This window comes from Ovis aries, chromosome 15, assembly GCF_016772045.2.
Source record: "Ovis aries strain OAR_USU_Benz2616 breed Rambouillet chromosome 15, ARS-UI_Ramb_v3.0, whole genome shotgun sequence".
NCBI classification, from domain to species: Eukaryota; Metazoa; Chordata; class Mammalia; order Artiodactyla; family Bovidae; genus Ovis; species Ovis aries.
Genome location: NC_056068.1, coordinates 61,641,554 through 61,654,496, shown reverse-complemented (window position 1 = coordinate 61,654,496; position 12,943 = coordinate 61,641,554). Strand labels below are relative to the sequence as shown.

Below are 12,943 nucleotides of genomic sequence, written 5' to 3'. Positions count from 1 at the left end.
TAGGAGAGAGTAAATTTAGAGCTAGGCCTGGAGGACTGGAGCAGAGAAGTAGAAACAGAACAGAAAAATGGTGTTATGGGAGCAAGGAGACAGTGTTTCAAAAAGTGGATGGTTCACAAGGACTTTGATAATTTAGAAAATTTATTTATTTGGCTGTGCCAGGCATTAGTTGTTTCAAACATGATCTTCAGTCTTTGATGCAGCATGCGGAGCTTTTAGTTGTGCCATGTGGGATCTAGTTCCCTGACCAGGAATCGAACCCAGATCCCCTGCATTAGGAGTACAGAGTCTTAGCCACTGGACCACCAGGGAAGTCCCTCTGATAGTTGTTGGAAAGTCAAGTAGGACAGTCAGTCTCCAAAGATGGCCCTCAAATGAACTATGCCTCCTGAAATTCACACTTCGTGTAGTACCCTCCCACCCTGAATGAGGCCTGGGTTTGTTCAACTAATAGAATTTGTGACTTTTGAGGATAGGTCATATGAAGCTTGCAGTGTCAACCTTGGTCTCCTGAAATGCTTGCTCAGAGGGATGCCAGCCACCATGTAAAAAGTCTGTTTACCCTTAGACCATCATGTTGTGAAGAAGGCTAAACTGCCTATGGGGATGCCACATGGAGAGAGAGAGATGATGCCTGGCCACCTCCCGGCTGTGGCAGCTGTTCCAACCTGGGTACCAAACATGTAAGGCATGAGTCACCTTAGTGTCAAGATTACACCAGCCCTTTGAGATAACCCAAGTAAGACCTGCCCGGCTTATCCCAGTCAGTTAAGAGAATCACAAGGAAGAAAAAATGAATTCTTGTTTCAAGCTACTAAATTTTATACTAGAATAAGATGGAATTGAAATAAAATGTCTGCTTGACTTGGTGGTATGGAGGTCATTATTATTTCTAGGAGCTACAGTGCAGAAACTAGACCAGACCTAAATGGGTTAAGAGTGGGTAGAAACTGAAGAAATTAAGAAAGCATAGAGGACTGCTTTCTGGAGAACTTTGGCTATGGTTGGGGAAGAGATACAAAGGATGGTAGTTGGAAGAGGAAATGAGACAAGGCAGAGTTTTTCTGATAGTATCTAACACACACACACACACACACACACAATGGGATGCTCAGTTCAATTCAGTTCAGTCACTCAGTTGTGTCCAACTCTTTGCGACCCCATGAACTGCAGAACGCCAGACCTCCCTGTCCATCACCAACTCCTGGAGTCCACCCAAACCCATGTTCATTGTGTCGGTGATGCCATCCAACCATCTCATCCTCTGTCATCCCCTTCTCCTGTGCTCAATGGGATGCTACTTAGACATAAGAAAAGAATGAAATCCTGCATTTTGCAACAGTATGGATGGATCTTGAAGGTATTATGCTAAGTGAAATAAACCAGACAAAGACAAATACCTTATGTTTTCACTCAGATGTGGGATCTAAAAAAATGAATGAGCAAAATGAAAATAAAAACAAAGTTGGACACAGAGAACAGATTAGTGGATACAAGAGGGGAAGTTGGTTGTGGGAGGGAGGCTGTGAAATGGGTGAGGTGGGCCAATCGTATGGTGATAGATGGCAGCTAGACTTGTCATGGTGATCACTCCGTAGTGCATACAGATGTCAAATCATAATGCTGTACACCTGAAACATATACATATATATACACAAATATATATAAGTTGCCCTTGCACGCTGGCTCAGTCATTTCTGACTCGTGACCCTGTATAGCTTCTCTGTTTCTTAATATATTTGAAATTTTCTATGATCAAAAGTTTTAAAAACTGTTCTGAAACATATTCTTCATTCTAGTAAGTATTGATAGATAACAAGTTAACATTCAGTTGTGGTTACTGAGTTTAAAATATGTCCTACTGATGCATACTTCTCCTAGGATATTGGAGAGAATTCCCCACTCCCATGATACTCTACAATGGAAGGGAAAAAGAGCCAGAGGGAAGGACTGGGTTGAGAGTGCAAGACTGGACATATAGGAGAGAGGAGGCCTATGGCACTGCAGAAGTTCTGAGAAGGAGGGTGAGCTGGGATCCCGGATCCAGGTCAAGGTGAGGGATGGGTCCAGTGGAGAGAGGATTATGAGGGTGGGTGGGGGAGGGGGTTGAACCTACAGGAGGAGGGAAATCTCATTGTTGTTGTTCAGTCACTCAGTCGTGTCCAATTCTTTGTGACCCCGTAGACTGGAGCACACCAGGCTTCCCTGTCCTTCAGTATCTTCTGGAGTTTGCTCAGATTCAAGTCCATTGGGTCGGTGATGTCATCCAACCACCTCATCCTCTGTCACCCCCTTCTCCTTCTGCCCTCAATCTTTCCCAGCATGAAGGTCTTTTCCAGTGAGTTGGCTCTTCACATCAGGTAGCCAAAGTATTGTAACTTCAGCTTCAGCATCAGTCCTTCCAATGACTAGGATTGATTTCCTCAGGATTGACTGGTTGGATCTCCTTGCAGTTCAAGGGACTCTCAAGAGTCTTCTCCAGCACCACAGTTTGACATCTGTTCTTCAGCACTCAACCTTCTTTATGGTCCAACTCTCGCATCTGTACATGACTACTGGAAAAACCATACCTTTGACCATATAGACCTCTGTCAGAAAAGTGATGTTTCTGATTTTTAACATTCTGTCTAGGTTTGAAATAGCTTTTTCTCCAAGGAGCAAGGAATTCTCAATGGACAGCCTCTAAATTTTCAGAGATTAGGAGAAAAGTCAAATGCTACAAAGTGATGGGATTGGTAATCAGGAAATTGTATTTGGAAGAGAATAGAATAGAAGAGATATGTGGAGAAGGAAATGGCAACCCACTCCAGTATTCTTGCCTAGAGAATCTCAGGGACGGAGGAGCCTGGTGGGCTGCCATCTATGGAGTTGCACAGAGTTGGATATGACTGAAGCGACTTAGCAGCAGCAGCAGCAGAAGAAGAAGAAATATGATAAAGTTATTCAGGTGGGTGGAGAGTAAATTTACTGGGGCAACAGAATGGAATTGCAGGAAAGTTTAGAACTGAACAATAGACCAGGGACTTTTAGGAGGCTAAGGAGAACAATGAAAGGAAAATGCTAATGGGCTGGGAGGGAGAGAAGCCTTGCTAATCTGGCTGTACTGGTGGTGGTGATGAATGAACCCACTTTGAGGGATGTGGTCTCAGGAAGGGGGTATAGGGAGTAGCCACCCCCATGTTTTAAGAGTCCAGGTGATTTGGATGCAACTGCAGGTGGTTCTTGAACCACTGTTTGAGAAACACTGCCCTGGGAGCTGGAAAGGGAGTGAGGCTGGATTGGGGCAGGAGGGCTGTCATGTCCCAGTGGGGAAGCCTGCTGGACAGACAACAGGACATGAGTCTCTGTTGTTCCAGGTGGCCCTCTAGCTTCCTTGGCCCCTGGGAGGGGCTCAGACCCAAATATGGGTGGCCTTCAAAGTAACCCTGCCTGTGCTTGCCCCAGGGACTTCTCATCCATGGACTGTCACAACTGAAGTTTTTGTTGTTTGTTGTTTGTTTTTGCAACTTTTGATTCCAGAAATAAAAATGGGCTTTCAAAATCAACCAACCGACCAATCAACACTGTTGAAGTTGGCACATTTGGGCTAATTGTTTTCCTTTTCATTTAGGCTTATTGCCTACTGAGTGTGAGGTAGCACTTTCAAGTAAATCTTTGGTAATTCCTAAGCATCAAGCAATTGCCTTCATTTCCCAGCAGGACATCCTAAAGTGGGCTCATTTGGAGAGAGAACAGGAATAGCAGTTTTTATAGCTTAAGGCCTGAAAGAAAACGACTTTTTTTTTCCTTGACAATCACAATCCACTCATGCTTTAAAAATGCATTTCAAAATCAAAAGGACTTGGAGAGTATGGAATGTGCTAGAAGGATGTAACAAGACATTTTATTAGCCAGTTTATTAGAAAAACTTACGTTTTGTGTCTCTTCTCTTGAAACTCAGCCATAGCCTCTCTGTGTTGCCGAGATGTCAAAGAATTAAGCCTGTGTTGAATTAACAGAAGTAACAGGGGTACAGAGGGAATTGCTTTCTTTTATCACAGTCTCCACTGTGACTCTCTGATTTTAATTTCCAGTGGCAGGATGAAGGAAAGGCCAGTACTCCCGGAGCGGAGCACGGCCTGAATAAAGGCCTGGAGGCCGGCAGGTCATGGGGCTGCTGTCTGCGTGGCCGGACTGAGGCAGAGAGGAAACAGGGCTGGCTTGATAGGGGAGCTGGATTAGGGAGGCTGAGCAGGGGGGGCTTTGAGTGGTACCTGGGGAAATCCTGAGCCATTTAAATGAGCCATTTAAATCTGACAGGCAAATTGGTGTTTTAAGAAGATTTACCAGGCAGTGATGTGCAGGACGAGCTAGAGTGGGTGGGGGCAGTGTGTATGTGTGTGTGCGCGCGCATTGGGGGGTGGGGTGACAGAAGAGAGGGGAGAATGAAGCTAGGAGAATAAAGTTTCTGCTTTGAGACACACTTGCTGAGCACCTACACTTTAATTTGCCTTGTGCCGAGCACTGGCTTCACATGCGCTCTCTCTCAGTGAATGCAACCAGCATCTGCTCTTTTGTCCAAGCTGGAACCTCCAAGCCCTCCCTGACATTTTCCTTCCCTTTTCTCCGCAGTCTATCAAGCTGTCCCATCAACTTCACGCCTCCCACATCCACCTCTTCTCTCGCATCCCCACCGCCTCTATCCCACTTCAGCCACTGCACCTCTCGCTGCTGAAGGGCCTCCCTGCCTCCGTCTCCCCTCTGACGCCTTCTCCACCTGCTTGCTAGTGGTGGTGAGGATGGACTTCCTGAAACACATTGAATCAGGCCATGTCCCGCAACAGAAACACTGCAGTGAGCTCCCCACCGCCTTCAAGGGAAAAGTCCGAATCCTCAGCAAAGCTGGGAGGTCCTTGGAATGTGGGTTTTGCTTAGTTCTCCCTGCTTCCCAGGGCTCTCGCCTCTCCCACCTTAAAGCCTGGGGTGTGGCCATGCAAAAACCCTGTTGGTAATCCTGAGAAGTCTCTTCTTTGTGATGATATCTTCCGTTGTACCCCTCCCCTCTGACTCATTCTTCAGAATACATTTAGCCATCCCTTCCTCTTGGCTCTTTCTGGCCACCGGTACCTCCTGGGTGCTTTCAAAGAACTGTTGCTATTGCTGTCCTAGAGCTTGCCACAACACATTGTCCCTGGTAGTTCTTTCCTCAGTATGTGAACTTCAAGAAGCGCCTTCCAGGGATCGCATTTTCCTCTTCTCCCAGCACCCTCCTGACATATAAAAGGTGCTTAGTAAATATTCAACAAATGGGAATGGATGAAGGTACAAGAATCTGGGTGGTGGGGGTAGGGAGGGAGTGTTGGTTCCATTTTACAGATAAAGAAACTGAGGATGAGGGAGTGATTTAATAATCTGTCCAAGTCTCTCTCAGCTTCGCAGCCCAAAATCCACTTCAGGGTCGCTAATTTATTGTTTAGGACTTTTTTCCTCTTTCTTGCAGCCACAAAATGGAAATCATCAAGGAAAAGAGCTCTGTGTAGCACCTTTGATTTTGGCTGATGGTTCAGAAAGCTAGCAGTAGGGCCACTTCAGGAGTGAGTGTAACAATAAATGAAAACGCGTTGCTATATTAGTAGGGGATTTCATAAACTGGAGTATTATTAGGTTTGGGGATTGCAAAAGGCTAAGAGACCAAATGAACCATTTCCAACATAAATTGAATATTTATTTCACTGGAAATTATTCAAATCACAAATCCTCCCTGTTTCTGAAAGCTGAAGGAGGATGTGGTTGCATGTGTTCATTGCCATTTTTTGTTTCTCCAATAAATGTTCATTGCCTACTTTTTTTTTTTTTTTTGATTGACTGGAAAAATCACATTGCAAAATGATAGATATTATTCATTTAACTCCAGCATTTACTTTTCCCCTAAAGTAGAGTTCTGTTCATGACAGATCAGACTTCTCCCCCATTTAGCACCCATGCAAAACATTGCAAAAGATTGGGTCTGTGGCTCAAATAACATGTTTGCAGCAATCTGTTCAAGCCACAGCGGGCATGGAAGCTCTTAATGAAATGTCGGTGGATATTAGGGTTTTATGGACTGGAAAACAGTACAAATCAAAGCACTTTGCTTACTGTTTATCTGTTTAGAACATTTTTATTTTCTAAACCTAGCAATGTTCATCTTTTTCATCCGGCATTTCGGTTTGGTTCTTTACATATTGATTTTCCCGTTCACTGGCATTCTCTGATGAAGTCGGAGCACCCAGGTGTGCTGTCTGAAGTGAGCAGTGGCTAGGGGTGCAGGACGGGGGGCATTCTCTGCCCTGAGAGCCCTCAGCTCAAGGGCTAGGAGAGAGCAGGATTCACTGTATAAAAAGATCACTATAGGGACTTCGCTAGTGCTCCAGTGCAGGGGGCCTGGGTTCTATCCCTGGTCAGGGAACTGGATCACTGCAACTAAAAGCCTGCACAACCAAGTAAGTTTTTTTAAAAAAGGATCACTACACCTTTCTATCCCCTGTGTGGTTTCCCCTTGAACCAGCGGTGTTGATCTTCTATATTAGTTTCTTCTCAAAAGTTGTGTACAAATCTTACAGTAAAAGTAGCCTTCTCTTCTGAAATTTTATGAGGAGATAAAATAGAAAGGGTCCCAGCAGGAAGCAAAAGCCATCAGAGCTGGTTTATCCAGGGGTCAGCAATTTTTTTCTGTGATGGGCCAGAAAGTAAGTATTTTGGGCTTTTCAGGCCGCCTACAGTCTCTGTCACAACTGGCCACAGATAACACCTAAAGGATGGGCGGTGGGTGTGACCGTGGGCCAGTAAAACTGTCTTTACAAAAAGCGAGGGGGTGGTTATTGGCTTGTGGGTCAAAGTTCACTGACTCCCAGTTTAGATTAAAAGATTTTAAGGGACAATGTGCAGGTAAGTGGGCAGCATCAGTGGAACAGACAGGAGCATTGAGGTATCAAGATCACAGCAGCAGGAAGCTGTTACTGCCTCAAAGGCTGGAGGGTAGGGAGAGAGGAGGTGGTGTGAGCCGTGAGAATGGGGCCTTGGGAAGTACTACAGCAGGGAGGGGGCAGGGGAAAAACACCCACTTCTTTCTCCCCTGCCTCCTCAGATCTGCTGTGCTTCTGCTCTGTCTGATCCAATCAATGGCCCGAGGCAAGGGGCCTGGGAGGAAGCCTTGCAGAGACTGCATCTCAGAACACAGAGTGTGGATCAAGAAGAGCAAGGGTAGATGCGCGGGTGAGGGGAGGCAAAAGGGGCATAAGCAGCCCAGGTGATGTCTCTCTCGCCACTAACTTCTTAGATCCCTCTCCTTTGGGGAGAGAAAGTAAGTTTGGCTGGCTGCGCCCCTTGACCCTGACTTTGTTTTAGAGCAGCAGTCTACAGCTCTAGGGACTGGTTTCATCGAAGGTGATTTTTCTACAGACTAGAGGGTGGGGCATGGTTTGGGAATGATTCAAGCACATTACATTTATTGTGTACTTTATTTCTAGTCTAATGCTGCTGCTGATCTGGCAGGAGGTACTGGTCCGTGGCCCGGAGGTTGGGGATCCCTGTTCTAGAGAATGTATGCTTCCCCACAGTCCTGCTCCAGCTTTGGGCATGTCCCCAGGCACAGTGATAGGTTCAGAGATAGGCTTATGTTATGATCTAAGGCAGGCTTAGACCAAGGTGCAAACCTTTTGTTTGTTTGAACTGTGGAGGAGATAAGCTCTCTTCCCGCCCCCCGCCCCCCACAACCTCCCCCCCACCCCTCCGGTCAATCCAAGGCTCGAAATTTGGCAGCGAGCTGACCAGGTGGTGAGGCCTTCCCAAGGGAACTCACAAGAGCAAGCAGATTGCCCGGGGGTGGTGCCCTATTTGCTCAGTGACTCAGTCGTGTCCAACCCCCCAAGAGTCGTGTCCAGCTCTTTTGCAACCCCACGAACTGAAGCCCACTGTCCATGGGATTTTCCAGGCAAGAATACTGGAGTGGGTTGCCATTTCCTCCTCTAGGGGATCTTCTCCACCCAGTGATCGAACCCGTGTCTTCTGTGTCTCCTGCATTGGCAGGTGGATTCTTTACCACTGAACCACCTGGCAAATCCTGATCCTGAGCCCCTGGGTCAAGCCGTACCTGACACAAACACTCATTTCTCAATGAGGTGAGCCAATACACTCTAGTTTAACTGAGACCACCAGTTTTTTGTTTGGACCCAGAGAATCCTGGCTAAAAGAGAAAGTCCAGATTTATCACTGGAGCCAAGACCTGCTTTCCTATAACTGTGTGAACCTCATGTTAAGTCCACAAATCTAACCACCAAACCATGCAAGAGATGATGATTCTTCTGTGTGTATGAGTATTTTCACGTGTGTTTGTGTGCAGCCGTGTCTGAGCAATGCCATTTATTGTCAGCATGTATACTTCTCAGACACAAAACCCTTTCTTTTTTGAATATCTATATGGCACGGACCTCATAAGTCTCAAAGATAGCAACTTCCAAGGTAATTACAGAGCTCTGGTGATAACCATAGCAACCCAGTGATTCTGAAATGCAGTGGCATGCAGACCATTGAAGCTCAGAGACCCTGATGGCAACAGAGTACCTGCCCAGGTCTGTGGGGTCTTGCAGGGGCTTTTCTTCTGCTTGAACAGAAGGGCTTCTCACCACACAACACCTCCCACAATAATTCCTAAAGTTTTGAATTTTACGGGTCAAAAAAATGTCTAAAACAGAAGTACTGACATAAAGTTGCCAACTTTATTTTGCTAAGAACAGTTCACAAAAGAGATAAAACAAACAACTGCCATCTACTATTAGCATCATTTCATAAAAGAAAGGATATTTTCCCATGTCTAAAAGAGGAAAATAAAAGAGAAACCCTTCAACAGAGCACATTTATCTTTAAGAGAAATGCATGACTTTGGGGATGCTGTGCTTGGTGGGGCACAGATGCAGGGCGAGGCTGCCCGGATGAGGGAGGTCCTCAGGGCCTAAAGCCACTCACTGCCTGCCGAGGCATGAGCCCAGCATGGGCTGCGTCCACTCGAATGAAGGGGCACTCTTTTTCTTGACACAAAGAGTCTTCTTGCTTGCCAAACTGTGTGCTGACGGGGCTGTATCTGCCACAAAGGGCCACCTTTTCTAATCTGCACAAAACACTTTTGGGGCTGGCAGTGGCTCTGCTTTAACCAGCACCTGGCGCATAGTAGGTGCCCAATAAATATGCACTCACTGGATGTTGCAGGGCCGACAGAAGCTCCATCAGGGCCGTTCCCAGTCTGCTTGCTGACACCAGGGGCCAGGCAGTCCTTGGCTGCACAGCTACAGGAAGTGGGTTTCATGTCTTTTCTCTCAGTGTCTAACTGGACGTCAGTGGAGAGGAAGATTACAGCAGCCTCTCCTGCTTCTCGGTTCTTTTAGAGGACCAGAAAGAAACCAGCCTTGGTTATTTTTTGGTTTTTGTTTTGTTTGTTTAAATTCAAATCTTTATTGAATTTGTTACAATATTGCTTCCTTTTTTTTTTTTTTTTTTAAATGTTTTGGTGTTTTGGCTATGAGGCATGTGAGTTCTTAGCTCCCTGACTAGGGATCAAACCCACACCCGCTGCATTGGAAGGTGAAGTCTTAACCACTGGACAGACAGGCAAGTCCCTGAAACCAGCCTTGTTTAAGTGCCTGCTCTGTGCCGGGTAGGACTTCGTCCTGTTAACCTCTTCAGCGTGTTTTAAAGCTCAGGTGTGGAGCCTTTGAAGGGTTAAATAATATGCTCCAGGTCACCCAGTGGCCCACTGGGATTCTGACTGCAACATCTATATTGCTAGGATTTGTGGAGTTTTGCCCTCCACACTGGGGTTTTGCCCTCAAGAAAGTACTCGATGAATATGTGGAAGTCTGTCCTATGTTCCTTGGAAACTGCCCAGTCATGCGTTCATGGTCAGCTTCCCATCTCACTTCTCGGTGTATCTGTCACTGCCGCTCCTCTATATCAGCTCCCTGCCCCCATCCACCCTGGGTCAGCACGCTAAGTCTCATCAGTCATGTCCAACTCTGTGTGACCCCATGGATTATAGCTTGTAAGCCTCCTCTGCCCATGGCATTCTCCAGGCAAGAATACTGGAGTGGGTTGCCATGCCCTCCTCCAGGGGATCTTCCTGACCCAGGGACTGAACCCGGCTCTCCTGCATTGCAGGCAGATTATTTACCGTGTGAGCCACCAGGAAAGCTATTTAGGCAGCAAGTTGTGGGAGTCAAATCCAGGTAGATTCTCTCCAAACCACATCTGACCACACAGCTCTCCTGCTGAAGGACCAGCAAGCCCAAACCAGTATTTCCACCAGAGAAGGCCAGGACTTGCAATCCAGACACGGCTATTCACATGAAGCTGTTAGACTGCCTGCAGTATTGTTGGTGGTGACACCACAGGGAAGAGAGTTCCTCTTTTTGTAAAAGTGAGTCTAACCAGCTCAGCCCTCTTTGCAGCTACGCCACATCTCTGTCATTTTATATAGAATGTCCTTATGTAGAGGAGATACTGGTTTGCTTTACTATGTGTAGCTCATCATTGAACTTGGGACCTATTAATAAATTTGAAATATCTGATAAAGGGCTAAAGAGGGGAAGAAAAGGAAGGCTGTTAAGGAGGAGTAACAATAAATACCGGGAACTGCATTTTCTGCTCAAACACATCTTGACTCTCAGTTGAGGTCAGTGGACTCTGGTCTCAGGGGGGCCTTAGTGCTCCTGGGTACCAGTGCCGCACAGAGGTATCTGTGGTCTATTCACTGCTAGGCCAGCCTGGAAACTCCTTTATCAGGTACTTTTCTTACCTTTCTCTGTGTTTGCAAGCCAGAGAACGGACTGAAGACTGAACAGACGGGGTGCAGTCTGATTGATATAAAGATTCTGGTTTTAGAGGAAGCGAGAACAGGAGAACAATTCATACCTAACATTGATTGCAAGTCTACAGTTGTCAGATATGTTATATATTAATCTTCCTTATTCCATCTCACAGCTGAGGGAACTAAGGCCCAGAAAGGTGAAGTAACTTGTTTAAACCTCTAGTAAGCAGGAAAGCAAGAACTTGAACCCAAGTCTGTCTGGCTCAAGGCATGCCCTATGTGATTGATTTCAGAAGGCCCTAGTTCTCCACTTCTTGTCCCATCTGTTCTTTAGTGTAGAGGTCAGGTGCCTGGGCTCTGGAGGCAGAGTACAGGGGTTCAATCCCTGGTTCTGCCACCTCCAGTTCTGTTACTGGAGCTCAAATTGTGTAGACAGAGTATCACTATGGGTCACCATCACTGTAGGTCAATGTGGGAATGTATCTAGGGGAGGTAGGGCCTGAGCTTGATTGACACGGGAAGACCTGTTGGGATTTGGATAAAGAAAGAGCTCAAATGAAAGATACTGTCGTGGGAGGGGGAGGAGAATTGGCAAAGATGCTGAAGGTGGGAAACTCACACTGAAATTCACATGGAAGCGCCTGCTGTACTGGGCTTTCGATGGTGTCTCTTCATTCATCCACTTGCTCAGGGAGTGTTTCCATCGGAAACCCCTGGTGGCAAGTCACAGACAGACTTTTTTCAGACTGAACTAAGCATCGCGTTTTCCTGTTAGTAACTCAAGGGTTGGATTATCTGCTCAGGTAGCCAGGCATCCAGCAGTAGGGTGGGATTCACAGTTCTTATAGGAGGAGGATGAAGCAGTCTAGAATGACGGGAAAGCAATCTGAGAAGAAGGTGGGGAGCTTGAAGAAGAGAGCTCAAGATTGAACCAAGAATTTAAAACTGCAGTAGACAATAAGTGGAAGACCTATTTTGCAAAAGTCCTGTTGTGATTTGTTTTTGCTGGTCGCTTCTCACCTGACTGGAGAGTTAAGGAGTTTATCCCCTGTTGCCCACTCTCTTTGGGCTCCATCTGTCTGTAGAGAGCATAGGTGTGGCTTTGCTCTTAGGGTAGACAAGGCAGTGGGACAAAGCCCGTGGCTTTTCCAGTGATGCCTGCTCTAGGGGAACACCTCTCTCCAGCCCCGGGGCTCAGGGCTGGGGGCCCGTGGTAATGGAGCTCACATGAGGCCAATGAAACGTGAGCAGAGGTGATGTGGTCGCGTCTGGGTGGAAGCTCTGAGAGTTGGTATGGGGCTTGCCATACTAGCATTTCCCTCTCTTCCACCAGGATTGGCAGTTTTCCAACTGCTGTGCTCCTAAGTGAAGCTGACATGGAGCAGAGCTTCAGCTGGCCCAAAGTGGACATGTGATGTGGACCAGAAATAACTCTTTGTTTCTCTCTGCCACTCTTGGGTTGTTGCTGCAGCATAAGCTACCAGTCCTAATACAAGGCATATTTGTTACTGCGCATCTAAGCCACACTCTCCAGCAGTCATATCAGAGATGGATGGACATCTCCACCTGCCCCACTCTTTTCCCCTTTCCTCAAACTCTGATGGGATAGCTCTTATTTCACCTCCCTTACACTCTGATAATGTCCAGTTTGCAGAACTCCAGGTGATAATGAATCCTGCACCTCAGTCTACAAAAAGGAAGGTTGGAAGCATCAGTAGAAAATGTATTGGTGAGTTCTGATGTTGTGAAGTGAGTGGAAGATTATTTAGATAAACGGATTAATCTGATTGAAATGGTTCCCAGAAGTAAATGTCAATGAACCAGATGTGGTAATTTCTTGCTCATGAAGTAGTGTTAGTATGCATGTGATTTGAAGTTTATGTTAAAACACAAGCACAAGATTGCCTCTTGGGCTATGGATGGTATAAATGGGATGGGGCCACCATGAATGAGAACTGTTTGTGTCAGATATGGTTAGCTCAAGCAGGATGATGAGTAAGAGTGGAGGTTCCTAGAATGTGGCGGTGAATCATGAACAATACGCCAAGGCCAGAAATATATATCTTTTGTATAGAAATTAACACGAAGCTATCTGTAAACATCTAAGCAGATTCCGAATGTGCTGGA

At 46.3% G+C, this 12,943-nt stretch overlaps 1 non-coding gene across 1 annotated transcript; it reads right to left on the bottom strand.

Annotated features, from left to right (window-relative positions):
* Positions 1–239: 239 nt before the first annotated feature.
* On the bottom strand, positions 240–312 carry TRNAR-CCU (transfer RNA arginine (anticodon CCU)). Its single transcript has one exon. It is a non-coding gene; the product is annotated as a tRNA-Arg (tRNA).
* Positions 313–12,943: the final 12,631 nt, after the last annotated feature.